This window comes from Tinamus guttatus, unplaced genomic scaffold (assembly GCF_059628265.1).
Source record: "Tinamus guttatus ecotype Peru unplaced genomic scaffold, ASM5962826v1 Tinamus_guttatus_pri_ptg000030l, whole genome shotgun sequence".
Classification (NCBI taxonomy): Eukaryota; Metazoa; Chordata; class Aves; order Tinamiformes; family Tinamidae; genus Tinamus; species Tinamus guttatus.
This window is the reverse complement of record NW_028288564.1, coordinates 3,167,177-3,184,236: the sequence shown is the minus strand read 5'-3', so window position 1 is coordinate 3,184,236 and position 17,060 is coordinate 3,167,177. Positions and strand designations below refer to the sequence as shown.

The following is a 17,060-nucleotide window of genomic DNA, read 5'->3' as shown; positions in this document are numbered from 1 at the left end:
TTCACATGCTTGTGAAATGACTCAGAGGCTGAAAGATAGATAATTTATCTACATGCAGATGTTGTCAGTGTGAACAGTCTGAGGTTTTGAAGTTAGTGCTGCTCAGACAAACTGCTCCATGAAGACCAATATCAGCAGAGTGTTTTTCCCATGTTTCTCTTCCCTGTGTAAATTCTCTGGTGCTTCCTGATGTTGTTCTCTCCTTGAAACCCTAATCCTGCTCTTCTTCATCTGTTTGCCTCTTTCCTCACTTATATTTTCCTTCAGATATCTATTCCTCTATCAGGTGGGATTAACTCAAACAGTGGATTCAGATTAGAGAGGATTAGCAGGAAAGAGAACTCCCCAAGCCTCAGTTCCAATAGAAACAAGGGTAAAAATTCCTCAGAGAAAATGAGGGAAATAACATGATTTCAGAAACCTCTGTGTATTTCTTGGCTAAATTCTGGGGCTAGTCGAGCTTTCTGAGCCAACACTCTTCTTCATAAGCAGGTGAAAGAACATCCATTTTTTTCAGATACAGTTATTGCACAAGACTGAACCAATGGGCACTGTTTGATATTGTATGCATAGATATATTATTTGCCTATCAGCTAACAATAACTTGCAAAAACAAAAGATTAGACAATTACTTTTAACATGGATACTGCAAAATATATGCTTTTGGTGCCTTTGATGTCCACTTTAGAGTATGAAAGTACTGTATAAATAACACTTAAGGGGGGCTCAGTTTCAAAGGAGCCAAATCTAACCTATATTTTCACATGCAAATCAGATGCATGGCAGATTTTCAGTTGCAGCTGCACATGCAGACCTCATACTTACCATAAGACAAGTCCTTGAACTGGTCCTTGAACACTGTCTATGACAGAATGCTGTATATTGCTGTATAGGCTATGTATTTCTGTCAAATATCAGCTCTTGTATTAGGCCTTTTCAGGATGCCTAGAGTTTCTTTCTCAGTTTTGTGAATACATATGCAACTGACTCTCTGGGACTAGAGCGCCGAAGACCACCGTTTTCATAGGTAAGCTCTTTCATTTCTTGGCGATTGACCAGTAGGTATCTCTGTTTTCACCCAGGAAAAGTGACAGGTCTCAGTTTCTCAGTTGCTTTGAGGCCGTATTTTCTGTTTGTGCAGTGTCACCCTTTATAGAGTGTGTGATGTATTAGGCCAAGGCTTTCTAAAGGAATGAGCTATCACTCTGGATAATCCAAGAACTCCTAACTGGCAACATAAGCAACCAAGCATTATTTATAAATGAAAGCAAAGTAATCAATAGCAGTAGTACAGACTCAGAGTTCAGCTTCCCTTACTGAAACTTTCAGCATTGTCTTTACTCAGCACCACCACTCTGATCTGGTTGCAGGCTATTTAGCTGAACTAATAACTCAGTCAGTCTGAATTTTATTTTCATTCAATATTTGCAATGTAAAGGGTGGGATACTTGTGTTACTTCAGGATTTGGGACTCTTTGATGTTTCAAAGAATTCTGGCTCCAGTCATTTGTTCCCTTCACCTTCTCCAGCCCGCAGGTGATGGCCCCATCATCCTCCTGGCAATGAGGGCTGCTACTGCTGGGACCTTTACAAGAAATGCATTTACTTCTGTGATTTTGAGGCAATTCCTGTCTAACCACTTGATGTGAGGTTTTCTAGATGGCAATGACTGTAGTTATAAAGTGTTTCATACTTTCAAGCATGTTTATGACCTGTGCCACGCACAGTTTATGGTGGGCCAGCGCCTCTGTACCATGCTGCAAAATCATTCCTTCATCTTATTTGTTTGGGTTGGCAACCATTACTATGTTTTATATGTGCCCTGTTGAAGATAGACAGGCAGTGTGCTTCCAATACCACGAGTTACATTTTGTATCTTATATTACCTTCACTCTTGGGCCTGCCACGTCATTTGAACAGTTTCACCACCAGCCCATGCTGGTTCAGGGTCTCCATCCCCCGATTTAGAGTTAGGATCATCAACACGTGCAGAAACCACTCTTTTTCTTTGCCACAGTCAGGACTCAGCTAGCCAGAACTTCAAGTAAGAGATGGAGAGCACTAAGTGGAACTGCAAAGATCCCTCCAAACAAGCAGATGAACCCAAAGCTGATTGATAGGAAATAACCCAGGGCCATGAGACAGGACTGCTTCAATTAAAGGGAAGCAATGCACAAGATGAAAAGCAGGTGAGGGAAGAGATGGAGTATGATCAAAGGCAATGGTTAATTATCAGACAGGATACACAATTCAGAGTGACTGTTCCACAATACCTCGTGGAGGAGAGGAAATAATCCAATTCCAGAAATGCTGCCAGACCATCACAACACTCCGCCTGTCTTCTATTTTGGTATCAGGACAACACCAACAAATGCAAATCATCATTATATTCAAATAGTCATTTATCTCTTGTTCAGTTTACAATTAATTAAGAAATTATCTTCTATTTGTAAATTCACCATCAGGTTAGGATAATTTTATGTCTTGCTGAAAGCATAGTCGAGGAGTTCAAATCTTGCAGAGCTTATTTCCTATCTCCCCTCGCCCTCCTTAAATCCTTTCTTCCTCTGCTATCAAGTCTTGTCCTTGTTCTCTTGGTCCTGTATCACTCTTCCCAACTGCTTCCCTCTGTCTTTCACCACGTGTCCCTTTGTGCCTGCCCCTACCATTAGTCTCACAGAATCACAGAATGGTTGTGGTTGGAAGGGACCTCTAGAGATCATCTAATCCAACCCCACTGCTCCAGCAGGGACACCTAGAGCACGTGGCACAGGGTGGCATCCAGGTGGGTTTGGAAGATCTCCAGAGAGGGAGACTCCACAACCTCTCTGGGCAGCCTGTTCCAGGGCTCTGTCACCCCCACAGGCAAGAAGTTCTTCCTCACATGAAGGTGGAACTTCCTATGTTTCAACTTATACCCATTACCCCTCGTCCTGTCACTGGCCACCACGGAGAAGAGCCTGGCCCCATCCTCCCTACAATCGCCCCTCAGGTACTTGAACACGTTGATCAAATCTCCTCTCAGCCTTCTCTTCTCCAGACCCTCTCACCCCTAAACACCCCAGAGGGTGTCCAGACACTTGTGTTGTGGAGGGCATTCCTTTGGGAAGGGTTCAAATTATTAAGGAGACACACCCTTCAAAACATTCAGAAGCAGCTCGATTACTTCAGCCGCATTCTGGAGGAAACCAGGAGAAAAGCAAAACAAAAGGCTGTGGAGTGACTAGTACATGGCCAGTCTCCAACCCAGTTAAGGCATTTGTGTCATGTTTCCTTTCTACCATTTATGTTTCTCTTATTATTTTTAGACTTAGAGTCACTAAGAAAGGCACCCAGCCTTTTGTGCTCATTGGAGGACTCGGGACATGCTGGATGCTATTGGAAATGTGAACAGCACATACACAACAGACTTACTGTATACATTTGTCTAAAGGTGTCATTTGTCCAAATGGAAAGGACAGAAGTTTCCACAAACAACTGGTATGCATAAATAGACGAGGAGGTAATATTAAGACTGAAGACATGATGTTCTTTGCTTGTTAGGGGAAATGTAGAATGCTGTATAATGGACATTTTTAAACACAAAGCAAAAATTACAGCTGATAAATCTGCAGGTAGCTTCTAGTTAAAAAACAAGAATCTGAGTAAGAAGTAAAAAATGGAACAAGTACTCTAAGAAGTAAAGGCTTAGTGTTTATTCACACTGCACTGTGGTTAAATGACAAATGCTATTGGGAGTAATCATGCCCAAATCAGCAAGTGTGAACAACCACATGCCACACATGAATTGCTTGCCAGTATGTAATTCAAAGTCTCCGAAGGCTGGGTTGGATTAAGTACTGTTGTTCACAGGTATTGTGTAAAAGTCCTGTAGATTTATGAGGACTCTGTAGTAATTAAAAATATTGAATGTTTGTGCATAGAAAGAACAACCTAAATACATCAGGAATTAGAATTATGTGTATTTATAATGAATTGCTTTAGAAAGTTGGTTGTTTTATAGCAGCAGTGTTGGCCTCAGCTCTTGTTTTATTCTCATTGTTTATGAGGCTTTATTATGATTTCTCTAATTTAGCATTCTTTTTTCAGGGAATTGGAAAATGGTCGTGTATTTATCACTGGAAAAAAACAAAAACAAAAAACAAAAACAAAATGAAAAACCCCATGCATATGGGCACTGCGGGGATCTAGCTCAACTCATAGTGAGAGGACCATTTGCCTGTAAGTTTAAGACCCTACAAGTTATGCCCCAGTTGGATTCAGGCATCTGAAACAGAAAGAGGCCAGGGATCTTTACGGAGAATTTGGAGAGAAGGGGCTTCTTGACAAGGCAGCCCAAACCTTGAACATGCTGAGGGGCCACAAAGAGCTGTTTATAGCAGTCCTGTACTCCAGGATTTAGATAAATCCCATAAGGCTGCAGTCTCTGTCCACTTAGTCTCCTTTTTGACTCACCTCTCCCAGCCTTTGCTTCCAAAGCATCAGAGAAACTTTTTTCTTTGAAAACTTAACCAAAAACTTGGAGATATGGGAGGAATGGAGCAAGTTGCAGCGGACATTATATTTTAGGGTTTAATGTACTCAACCAAAGTATGGATGCTACATGGATACCAGCCTGTATGTCAAGACCTGTTTTTCATTAAATAGCATCTGAATAAGAAACAAAATTAGCACCATCTTGCTGACCTTAGGCAATAATAATGGTCAACTTTCATTAGAAAATGTAGGTGAGGTCTCTTCCCAAAGCACTGCTAAGGGCTGAGTGAATGCAGACTGCCCTCAGAGATGACCTTGGCTTGGTTTCCAACCTCCTGAGCCAGTGCTGTCGGCACAAAACTGTTAAATAAAATGTGATCACCACTGTATTTTTACCAGGCACTTGGGCTGAAGAGGCCTGCTGTACTGCCCATGGTAGGAGATGGGCAGAAAAAGGGTGCAGGGCCCCTGAGCAAAGCTGGAGTCAAACAAGGAGGTGCCTCCATTTCAGATGGCAGCTGTCTGGGGCTTCTGAATCACAGCTTTGGACACCAGCTAATCTCAGTGTGGTTCGGTTGCTTCAGCCCTATTACAGATCCAGCCATTAAGATGTTTTTTTTTCTGGTACTAAAAGACTATTACACTTTATATTTTTGTATAAACATTCAAGACTAACTTAAAAGGAATGGAAATAATGTGGCTTTGTAGGATAGATTTTGAAGTCCTCTTCCCAGCTATAAGTACAGAACAACCCTGATGGTATTTTTCCTGTCTAGTACTGTAAGTGAAAACAAATGGAGCTGGCATGTTAATGCCTGAAACGTATCCCAAAGGCCTCCAGGAGAAAGAAACCCCTATGTATCCCATTACAATCAAGTGCCACTGAGGACCTGGATTTGTGGAGCAGCATCAGTGCTGGGTATGAACACCAGCCAGGGATAATTGATAGCAACTGCAGGAAGAGTTAATGTATAGGTACAACATTAAGTCAGAAAAAGGAGCCTTTCCCAAACCAAGTCTTTAAAAGTCTCTGTTACGCTTTCTTTGCCATAGGTAGATATTAGGTCTCATATTTGTATAGTGCTTTACTAGTGATTTTTATTGGTCTTCCAATCTCCCTTGAGTGCATTAAGAAAAGTTCTAAACTTCTGTTTTTTTTTTTTTTTTTGAGTCACATGAATTTCTCTTTCCCAAAGAGTATGACTGCAGGCCTAACTCACTTACTCATTTCACTGTGCTAACCTGAGCTGTGCCAAACTCTGACATCATATATAAGAGCTCCAGCATAGGTATAGGAAGAGCTAGACTGAAATCTTAATTTTTTTCTAAATATTCTCTCACGGTAGAAAGCCCTTGGCTCACTTCCTTCATTCACGCCAGGTTAGCCTTATGCTCAGTGGGAATTTGGATGGAAAATGAAATACAGTAGCAAATTCCATAAAAGGAGCCTGGGTCTGGGACAGAAATGCTCCTGAGTGATGAAAAGGTAACTTTGGAAATGTGCATTTATGATCCCTGCTCATGTGTAGAGAGACCTCCGGGGCAACAGTCAAGTGGATCAATAAACTTAGTTATTACTAAGGGAGCTATACTGAGGGAAGAATGGCTTTTTCTGGAAGAATCTAAATGAAAGATTAACAGTTAAATGAAAGCCCTTTTGAAAACATTATTACAGGAGTAAGCCATAACCACCCGTAGCACTTGAAATAAGTCTGTCTATATTAGCAGAAGTGATCGCTTCTGCTGACTTATTGGGACTGTGGGGAAAGTATTATTTTAAAATGAAAGACAAACACAGCTTGAGTAGAGCTGGTTACTCAATTGCAGAAAACAAATAGATATTACTTTGGGGTGGATCCTCTGTCTCCTTTCTGTGTTGTGCAGCCCAACAGATAGAGACCAAATTGCCTCTCCCTGCAGTTCGCCACTGTCCTTAGCAATTGTCAATGCAATTCAGGCTTAACACAAAGTTCTTGTGATTTTAGTAAAGGTTGGTGGGTTTGTTCTCAGTAGAATGAGCCTAATACTAAACTAAACTGATGCATGTTTATTTTGTGTCTCCAAATATCTAGGTTCCCAAAAATGTGTAACTTTCATGTTGCCCATACTTTTGTTTGGATGAAATTCTGTTTGCGCAGATGTTTAACAAATGGCTATTCTCTGCCTAAACAGAAATACTGATGACCAAAAGATAGCATATGGTATATGTCAAATTCCTGGTCAGGTTCATTTGTAAGTCTTATTTTCCTAGGCAGGGCATTTGGGCAGGAGCAGGTATTTTTGTGCAATGAGGGCCAAGTCATTAGGTCCTCCCTGCCTGCACAGCCAGGAACTTGTGTCATCCAGGGCAATCTCGTGTTTCCTCGCACCTCAGTGTGCATAACGTGGGGCCAGGGGCACACTCCAGCACCAAGGGGGTATTCTGTGAGGAAATCCTTCCTCCATTCAGGGGAATCCCAGGCCACAACCATGGAGACTTGGAGGTAGGTGACTGACCTCACATCACAAAAGAGAAACAATGAACAGATGAGGCCAACAGCTCATTTCTCAAAGACTTACATTTTGTCCTTAGGATTAATGCTGGTAACAAATCCGTATGTAGACATTCAGATCAACTCACAAAGAAAGGGCCAAAGTAAAGTCAAAGATTTACAAATCGCTGCAATAAAATATACTACTGGCTCTGTGCTCCTGTAAGGGCTTATGATACAGTTCATATGTTTAATGACTCTAAAAGCAACTTAAATGGGATACATGAGCATGACCATGTAAATATTTAAATGGATATGTCTGTATGGATATGTTATGGCAGTGTGACAGGTTTAGCTATTATTATGAATTACATTTCATTCACCAGGCAGTTTTTAGTGCCTCACCTGCACCCTCTCACACTCATCTTTGTGCTTTGGGCCCAGTTTTCACAACTTAAAAGTCCCTGACATTTTCAAACTGCTGCTGCCACGAGGATGAATAAATGAGAAGTCACATCACCAGCTCTCAGCAGAAGTCTCCTTTCTGAAAATGGATTTTTTCACATACTCTATCTCCACACTGCTTCCCTTCTTGTCCTCTTGCCCTTCCTTGTTCCTCTAAATGACAGTAGCAGTGAAAAAATAAAATACTTCCCAGAATCAGTCAAGTTGCAGACCTGAAGTTTCAGCAAGGCAATACTGAAAGCTTTATGCAAGTGGAAATGGAGATTCCCACCTTTATAACTAATCTCCTCACGGACAGTACTAGGACAGCAGCCCCTAAACCTGCGATATTATTGCACATGGAAAAACAATCCCAAGCATCTGTCAGAGAATTCAGAATTTAGAAGTTAGTTTCTTGCTGTCTTTGTTTGTTATGACTGTACTAAGGCAGATGGCCACAAAATTTTGTAAAAATAAAGACAACATAATTTTTTAAGTATCTTTCCAAAAAGTTTATTTCTGCATCAGCTTTCAACAAGTATCTGACATGCATACTGCAACTCCTAGGTGAAGTTTGGAGCTTTCATTGCCACTTGTTTGGGAGGGCCTGTATAAAAATCCTAAGTATCGTTTTCAAGCACATGAAGGTCAAGAAGGTGCTAAGGAGCAGTCTGCATGGATTCAAAAAGGGGAAATCACGCTTAAGCAACCTGATAGACTTCTGTGATGGGATGACTGGCTGGTGGATGAGGGCACAGCAGTGGATGTTGTCTGTCTTGACTTCAGGAAGGCTTTTGACGGTGTCTCTCATAGGCAAGCTGAAGTATGGGCTGGATGAGCAGAGTGAGGTGGATTGAGAACTGTCTGAAAGGCAGGACTCAGAGAGTGATCAGTGGTGAGAAGTCTAGTAGGAGATGTATAGCTAGAAGTTCCTCAAGGGTCAATATTCAGGAGTGTATTCCTATAGAAAGTGACCAACATTTAATTTTGAATATATTTTCCTTACACATTTGTATATTCCTTTGCATATATAGTTCCTTGAATTGTTTGCACTGAAAAAAAAAACACAAAACAAAACACAAAGGTTTAAAGGTAATTTACAAAGCAATTATGTTTCTTGCAACTTCAATTTCCCACCAAAAAAAAAAAAAAAGATAAACACTCACATGCTTGTAGGTCCTCAGGAAGAAGCGTGAGAATCCCACAAGTCATCTGCATTTATGCTGGAATCAGTAGATGCTGTAGCTAAGGGGAGCAATCTGAGAAATGACATCTTGACCAGCTGCATAAAAGAAAGCAGGTAAGACAGGGAAAGTGCTTTGATCTGGTCCTACTCCTGTTGCTTCAATTCAGTAGCATCTGTAGGTTCTTCAGGAGCAGCATCTTCTTCCCTTATGTCCAATGTTTTAATGGCTCTGGTTGTTGTGGTGCCCAAGCAGGGAAGAGGGAGATCTGTTATTGGGAATGAAGGTCTTGCACACATGAAATACTAGTTTGTCATTCTAATCCAGACTGAAAGTTCATTCGTGGCTTGAATCTCTTCAGCTAGAGAGATTTCTCTTGCATTATTGTTAGTGTGGTCCTACACTGTGTAAAATATTGTCCTTGTGCTCCAATTGCATAAACAACGAGGACTCTGCAGCTTAAATGACCATTTTGAGGGCAGGTGAAAGGTCCAAGATTGACAATTGAATGACACAAGGAGCAAGAGACAAGCGAGACCCAGAAGTGATGTGCCCACCCTAGACCCAGTTTGTTGCGATCATTAACAGCACAGTGTGATGTCCTCATGAAACGCTGTGTTCAAAAATCAAACATCTGACGCAGAAAGAGGAATTACATATACTACATATTTTGTTTCATCACCCTGAAAATTAGGGCCTTGGAGGCGAAAAATGAAAATAAGAAAAGGAGGGGGAAACAAGAAAACTCTTTTTAAGGTCTCTGAAGGCAGTTTTCTTCTATATATATATTTTCCTTTTGTGACATGTTTTCGGCTGTGGTGGCTCTGGGTCTTTGCCCTCTACCCGGATGTCTAAACATCCATGGCAGCAAGCAATAGTCCATCTTCTGGATGGTAGACCTCCAGGCAGCAAGTCATGATTCCATCAGCTACTCTTCCTCTGTTACTGAAAATCTAGGATTTTACCAAAAAAAAAAAAAAAAAAAGAAAGAAAAAGAAACAAACAAACAAACAAAGAAACCTGAGAGAACCAAAAACTGCAATTGGAAGTGTGGTGGCCATGAGGGTAAAGAATGCATTTGTAACCTATTACTTTTTTTTTTTTTTTTTTTTATTCCAGCCCTACATCCGCTCCTATTTCTTCAGACACCCTCAGGTCACAACATGCACCATTAATTCAGGTACTTTCAAACACAGCTGAAGAAACAAACCAGACTGTTGCCTTTTGCGCTGCTATAATGAACCAAACCAGGAATCTGAAAGATAAAGCGCCAACATTTAACTTTTAGCTGAGGAATTTCTTCCCCACAGAGGTATCAACAGAGGAAATAGCATCATCCTTCACTTTAAAACGAGGAACCTGGGTAGTTCCCGATAACAATTTAGGAAGGAGAATGAGATCACCTCTATTTTATTTTTTTAAAAAATCTCCATGACTGCTGAGTTTCCTTATACAATAAACATCAAAGTTTGACCCACTCATGTCAGGTCATTCTCTTCCTCTGCTGTACTTCCCAAATGATTCACACTAGCATATTCTTCAAACTTCTGCTGTTATCCTTACCAAGAAATTAATGTACTAGAAACTGCAGTGCATGTCAGAATATTGCTCTAATCTCATATTTCTTTGTCCAGAGTTTCTGAACAGTACTGTGAATTATCTAAGTTTAAGGAGTACATCAGTAAAACAATTATGGAATCAGTTTGACAAATGTCAGAATAAATTACAGCTCTCGTGGGGGTTCTTGGTGTGAAGCTTAGTTCTTGGCTCTGCTCGTTTTCAATTAAATTGTAAAACAGCCTGTCAAAGGAAAGGTGGAGAACCTTGTAACCGAGATTTTAAAACTGCACTGAGCGTAGTTGCTGAGAATATACTAGAAGAAATAGCCTTACACTGGCAGAGAGGTGCAAGGAGTTATTTTTCATTACTGAGAGTATATTATAGGTTGTCCTTGACTTTAACAGTGTCTACTACAGTGGATGTGAAGGGCACCTACGGAAGGCACCCAGCCGATAGGTGGAAAGGTACAGAATGCCTCACTTATTTTCATGCTTAAAAAACACCCCGTAATTTAAATGGATAGTATAATTCAATGTTCTCTTAAAAAAAAATCTGAAGATGCCTTGAAACCAGCAAAATAATGAGTAACACTTTACATTTACTACTTACAAGTATAATTGAAATTATGCCTGTTATAAGAGTATCATTATCATATCCATATTTCAGATTGATTTATTCTTTTGGCAATGACATGGACATTTTTGAAGTTATGTCATGCTTTCCAGAGTAATTTCTGTGAAATAGCTTCCAAAAATTAATGATCCCTTTCTTTTTGGGCTGGCATAAATGCAGCCATATAACTGTTTTTACTCGGGAACAAATTAATGTAACGATTCCCAAAAAGGTGGTTTTGTTGGTCACACTGATGTTGCGCTATAGTTGGTGCATTTCAAACATATCTCTACTAATTATCTTTTAGAGGGACACATCCAGTTTAAATAAACTTAAGTGCTATCAAGATCAAAATATTTTAAAAAACAGGGACTTCTCTGGAGTCTTTTTTAGTTTATTACTTCAGTTTTCAAAGATACTTTCCAATAAACAGGCTTCCTTTCATGCAGAGTCTTCAGTATAACACTGTATTTGGACAAATCAGAGTTGAGACAGTTAGATATTAAGATATTTGTGAGCCACTGTAAGGTCTTATTTTGGAGTTGGGGCAGGCACATTTCACAGAGTTGATTACAAATTTCCTGGATTCAGTCAAGCTCCTTTTGTATGGATTAAATGCTCTAAAAGACTCATTCTGCTCATTTTAATATTAACTTCTAGGCAGTGCATGGAAGTCCATTTCCATTCTCCTTGTACCCATCTTATTCCCACCAATAAATATTTCCTATCAGATCTACGAATGTCTGGTACTTGGTATTGCTGTTACCTCTTTGCTGCTGACCTTCTATTCCCCAAAGGAAGTCCTTGAGTCTATCAAAAGAAGAGCTGATTTTTTAGTATTTATATTTCTGTATCAAGTCAACCCTTTGGCATGCAGCTGAAAGACAGCAGATTCAAGTGCTTCACTATAAACATCTTGTCCCATGAAGTAAGGTTAGGACATGGTGACTTTATCTAGCTGTTGCAGTTTGCAAGAATCCTTAGCATGCTTAGTTTTATTAACAGCATATTTATGATGGGTTGCTTGTTTTCTGATGTTGTATGTCTTCAAAACTTACACTACCAAGAACATACACTGGTTAATTATATTAAAAGGACTCTGAATAAATTACATTTTTCATCTTTGCCTTTTGTCACGATTGTCCTCAAATCACCACAAACAAACCTTGTTTGAAACCTCATTTCCCTTGCATTCGGTTTTGCCTTTCTTCCTTATATCCTTTGAATGAGATAAATTCCCTTCCTTCACTAACCAATAACTTGTTCTTGAAGGAAGGAGGGTTGTCACCAACCCAACTAAAATACTATTTACAAGCTTCTGTGAGGTCAAGTACATTTCTCACAATTACTGTTGCCTTGATATGGTTATAAGCAAAACCAGAGGATCTCAGAATGTGTAAAAGTTACCCGTATGACCTCCTATCATTTAGCTTTATTAAGAGATAAGTAACATAATGATTTGTGGTGTCATTTCGCTTTTAGAAAGGATCTCAGAACATGTGGAAAGGTTCACAGAAGGATGACTGCATTCTTTAATGCTACAGTAAAACTTCTATACAAGGAATAGTAAAGTAAAACTTCTATACAAGTCTATATAAGTAGACCAGGTTTCTTCTGGCTGCACTACCTAAAAGAGAGATGATAGAGGTCTATAAAATTATGAGGGGCATAGCAAAGGAAACAAGTATTTATTGCTGTGTGATTGAATTGAGGGGCATCAGATGCAACTAGCAGGTGGAAGGCTCAAAAAACCCAAGGTGGTTCTTCAGACAGCGCACACATAATCCACGGAACTCTTGTCACAGAACATTGTGAGTGCTAGAGGTTCACCAGAGTTCAAAAATGGACTGGATCAATCAATGGATGAAATGGCTATTGAGGACATTTAAAGACTTCTCATCAGCCTTTGACATACATATACCTAGGTGTCATTCATGTGTCTTAGATTTCTCTAGATAATGTTATGTATAGCTACCCCGTCTTGATCTGAGTCTCTTTTCAGGTTGGTACAGTCCTTTAAAGTTTCTGCTAGTTAAAAACAGCTTTTTAAGATGGCTGCCACCAGGAAGCAGATATGTTTTTTTTAAGTGAATTGCCCAGCAATTGTCTTTTTACAGTTATTGATTTTTTGCCTTAGAGTGACTTACCTCGAATCTTTTTTTTTCCACTTCCTACATGATTTCCTTATGCTGCTGAACTAAAGCAAAGTATTCCTAGAGGGATTGTATCAGCGACCATGCCAATAAAAACTATTGATAAATTATGAGCAGTGCAATTTGACTGTCATAATCCTCTGCCACTGGGTGAGCTTCCATATTACGAGAGTCCTGAGTTTGGTCTCACCCATGACTGGTTTCCTTTCAGTTAGTGGTTCATATAATGGGAAGAGGAAACAGGCACCAAACTTCTTCAGGAATATGGCCACAGTTTGAGTATGATAGGGAAGATTTAAGAGTGTGAGGGTTGGGTTGTGTGAGCCACTTTCCATTGGCAGTGCCTGTGACTGGACTTCTGATTCCAAGGAAAATAACTCCTGCTGAAAGCAGAAGTCATGTAGGAGGCAGGGGCTGTTTGCATGCTTTGAATTATATTAAAAGCAAATAAACCTCTCTCAAAAATATCAACAGATTTCCAAAAGGAATTACTCACAAAATAACTGTGGTGACAGAAGAGAGCAGATTGAATAGGCCTTAGCATGACATTAGTGCCTTCTACAGAGAGAAAGTGCAAACGACAATATTATAGAAGGGATAAAAAAAAAAGAAAAAAGAATCTGGAGAGTCATGTCCATTAGTGGTCTAAATGATGGAAAGTGTTGAGGTACTTCCAATGTCAGGTAGTGGTCAATATTTTCACCGATGGCTACAGAGTATATTGAATTTGCAGAGGACATAAAATCGGGAGAAACTATTGGGTGTGTTAGAGGAAGTAGGCTGGTGGACAGGCTTAGTATTCAAAATGGCCTTGAATCTTGCCTGGCCAGTGCATCATAAGACAGATGTGGCCCACACAGGTGATGCAGGGGCTAGAGGAAAGCAATGGGCAAGCCCGCTGGCCTAGGAAACATGAGCTGTATGGAAAGGTAAAACAGACTGATTTCTTTAAAACAAAGAAAGAAGATCTCAGAGATACAGGGATGCAAACTTCACATGTCACCATCCTCAAGTCCAAACCATTCATCACCATACTAATTACCTCTAGGACAAAAGACCAAAACCTGCAAAGCTGCAGTGTGGCACAGGAAAGGAGCAGGAGAGATCAAGAGCATCATGGAGGCCTTCAGGCCCTATGGTGACAGGATATTTTTTAGCTAGAAAGACCAAGATAATCCTGGAGTAAGTACCATGCTACACACATCAGAAAAACTCGTAGCAGCCTTGCCAGCCTGGCTGCAGAGTGTGTGTGGGTGTTTCTTGTAGGCACAAATCCAGCAAATGATCTAATTTTTGCATGTGAGCAAGGCACATGAGCTAGGTATCTCAGAAAGAGAGATCTTAAAAATATTGCTTAAGAATATCTGGGTCCAAGTTACACATCAAGATGGTGGGGAAAAAAAAACATCTTTTGGCTTTAGAGATATCTAGCAGCATAAATAAACAAAGTTCTACCACATACACAATTCACTGAGATAATTAACAGGTATCAAATAAAGCATCCTGAACATGTATTTTTTGCAGTTTTTGCAGCAGACTCTTGCAAACATTGCCAGTCATATACACAGATCCCTCCTCAGTTTCACAGAACTGGGGAGACCGCACAGCTATAGGAAAGCTCTCGTCATTAGTCTCTAAATGTATGAGAGATCTTTCTCATACACTAGTATGAAATCCCTATAGCCACCACTAACAGATGCCCCCCAGCTTTGTGTAGGTGTTCATGTATTCCTTATGCCTAACAACACTGACCATGTTGCCTCAAGACTGGTCCCTGAAGTGCACCTGGGGCACCAGCCTTCTCTGGTATCTAGTCCTCCCTTTAGTCACCTCCATACCTGCTGGCGACCACTTTTTACACCAACTCAGTGTTGGGTTGTTTTCTGTGAGGTCTGTATTAAACCTGTAGCATAATCCAGAAAGGTTTTATTCACTGTATTCTGTCTCAGAAATCTGTCACCTTAACAAAGATACTGTTAGTCTGATCTTGTGTTGTATTTTAACTTATGAATACAAGTTCACCTGGTCAAATTAAGAGGCTATAGAGCTGCTTGGCCTTCCCCTCTTCCCAGCTTCCCTTTTTTAACAGAGATTTCCTGTTCCTCAGTAGTCGTACTTCACCACCAACTTGACTGATTAATTGAAAACCTTTTAAAATTGAAATTAATTAATCAATCAATTAATTTAACCTCCCCATTTCCTTTCCCATAGGTTGTCTCACAATTTTAACATCCTCTTTCAGGTACTTACTTATCTACTGGCTCTACAATTGTTGTCTTTGAGTTTTACTCTCTTTTGGGGAATTAAAATGCTATTCAAGATACATCCAGTAAAAAAAAAAAAAAAAAAAAAAAAAAAAAAAAAAAAAAACTTGACTTTAAGTGAGTCTATGATCCTTTCACATTCAAACACTTGAATGTGAACTTTAAGTCTCAGGCTGCCTCACAAATCATTTTTTCCTAATTTCTTAATGCTTTTCTTCTGATATCCAAGACTATAGGACCAGACTTACTTTAGATTCTCCTAAAATTCACAGTGAAAAATATGACTCATTGATCTAGGTTATTTTCTATAATCAACTTATTTTTAAAAGGTTTTTTAAGATCCTTGCCGTTTATTGAAAAGAAGTCTAAAACAGTTTCCCTTCCAGCTGTTGTGGCTGCTTAGTGGCTATCAATAGAAAAAGCAAAAAAACTCATTACCTGTCACATCCAAGAAAATACATTGTCTTATTGGTTTTCTGAGCTCTATCTGGGGAATTAAAGCCTTCCATAATTCTCACTGTTATTTTCTGTTCATGGAAATTTCTATCTCTAGCCATTTCTGAGCCGATAACAGACTATGTGACTTTTTTATTGTTCTTACTCATGGTCACTTTTGCTCAAAGAAATATTTTATTTTCACAATCAATCACATCTTCTGTCTTCACAATCCATTATTTTATTAAATACTAACACTACCTCTATCTCCATTTTTCCCTTTTCTATGCAGATGCGAATCCTCAATCCCTCCAGGTCACAGGATACAAAGTCAAAGAACTGGCTTTGAGTTGAAATGGAAACAGTTTATCACGGGCCTTAGTTCCTAGCTCAGTTGACTTGACAGGCTACAAAGGCTTTCTGAGAGAGCTACCTTCTTTCATCTAATCATGATAGCGGGAATTACTGTCCTTGCAAGTAGAAAACTATATTGGTGTGAAAAAAATGCTTGTCAACCTCTCAACTATGTTGTCCATAAAAAAAAAAAAAACTGTTTGATGCTCTCCTCTTTGCAGAAGTCTTAGAAATGGGACAGGAGGCACATAAACAAGGTGATGTCTGTTGACTGTTTATTCACAGTTGTTCCCACGCTGTTTCTGACAACGCTCACACATCCCTGCAGGATAACACCAAGAGCTTCAGTACAGCTGCAGCAGTGTAGCAGCAGGATGTGCTGTGGGGGTAAGAACTGAGAGGGAAGGAGAGAGCCAGGCAGGTTTAGAAACTGACAGAGAGTAAGTAAGAAAAAGAAGAGCCCTTCAGTCTTATCTGCTCAGATTCCCATCTCTGTTTCGCAAAGATTCTTGTTTTTGATATCCGCTTTATAAACGCATAATATATCTATGTTATTTCTGTTGCCATGATGCTTTCTTTTAACTTGTGTTTGATTTTAAAAAGGAGGTAAAACAAAGGTGGTGCAATTCTGATCTCTGCCAGGTGACAGATTGCCCCATGTCATAGGCCAAGAGCAAATCAAGACGTGAAGCTCAGCCTGAGACACAGCCAGAACATTTTATGAATTGTGTTATTGACCACTGCACAAATAAAGATCCAGCACTTGCCCTCTTGTTCCTCAGACACACACCAGGTCAGCCTCAAAATGAACTGTTCATGGTATATGTAGATAGTCTACAGGAGAAAGATGCCCCATTTAAATGTAAAAAGAGATATTATATCTTAAAGGAGGAAATAGACGGCAGCAAGCAAATAGACCTGTTCTTCGACCGGTAGTGAAGTCTGCATCAGGTCTTAGTTTCTGGCCACTTCTTTTTCCAGTTGTGGGCTGAGGATGGTCCCAGACAGAGGGAAGGTCCTGAGGGGGAGCAGACTGCCAGACTGCAGCCTCCAGTCAGGCTGGGGAGCATATGAAGAGCTCAGCTTGGCTGGGCTGGGCTGCCAGGA

General features: G+C 40.0%; 1 protein-coding gene across 1 annotated transcript in view; it reads left to right on the top strand.

The window, feature by feature from the left end:
• Positions 1–17,060, top strand: part of CDC16 (cell division cycle 16) — a 441,073-nt gene that overhangs the window by 62,385 nt on the left and 361,628 nt on the right. The gene's annotated exons all lie outside the window — the stretch shown is intronic.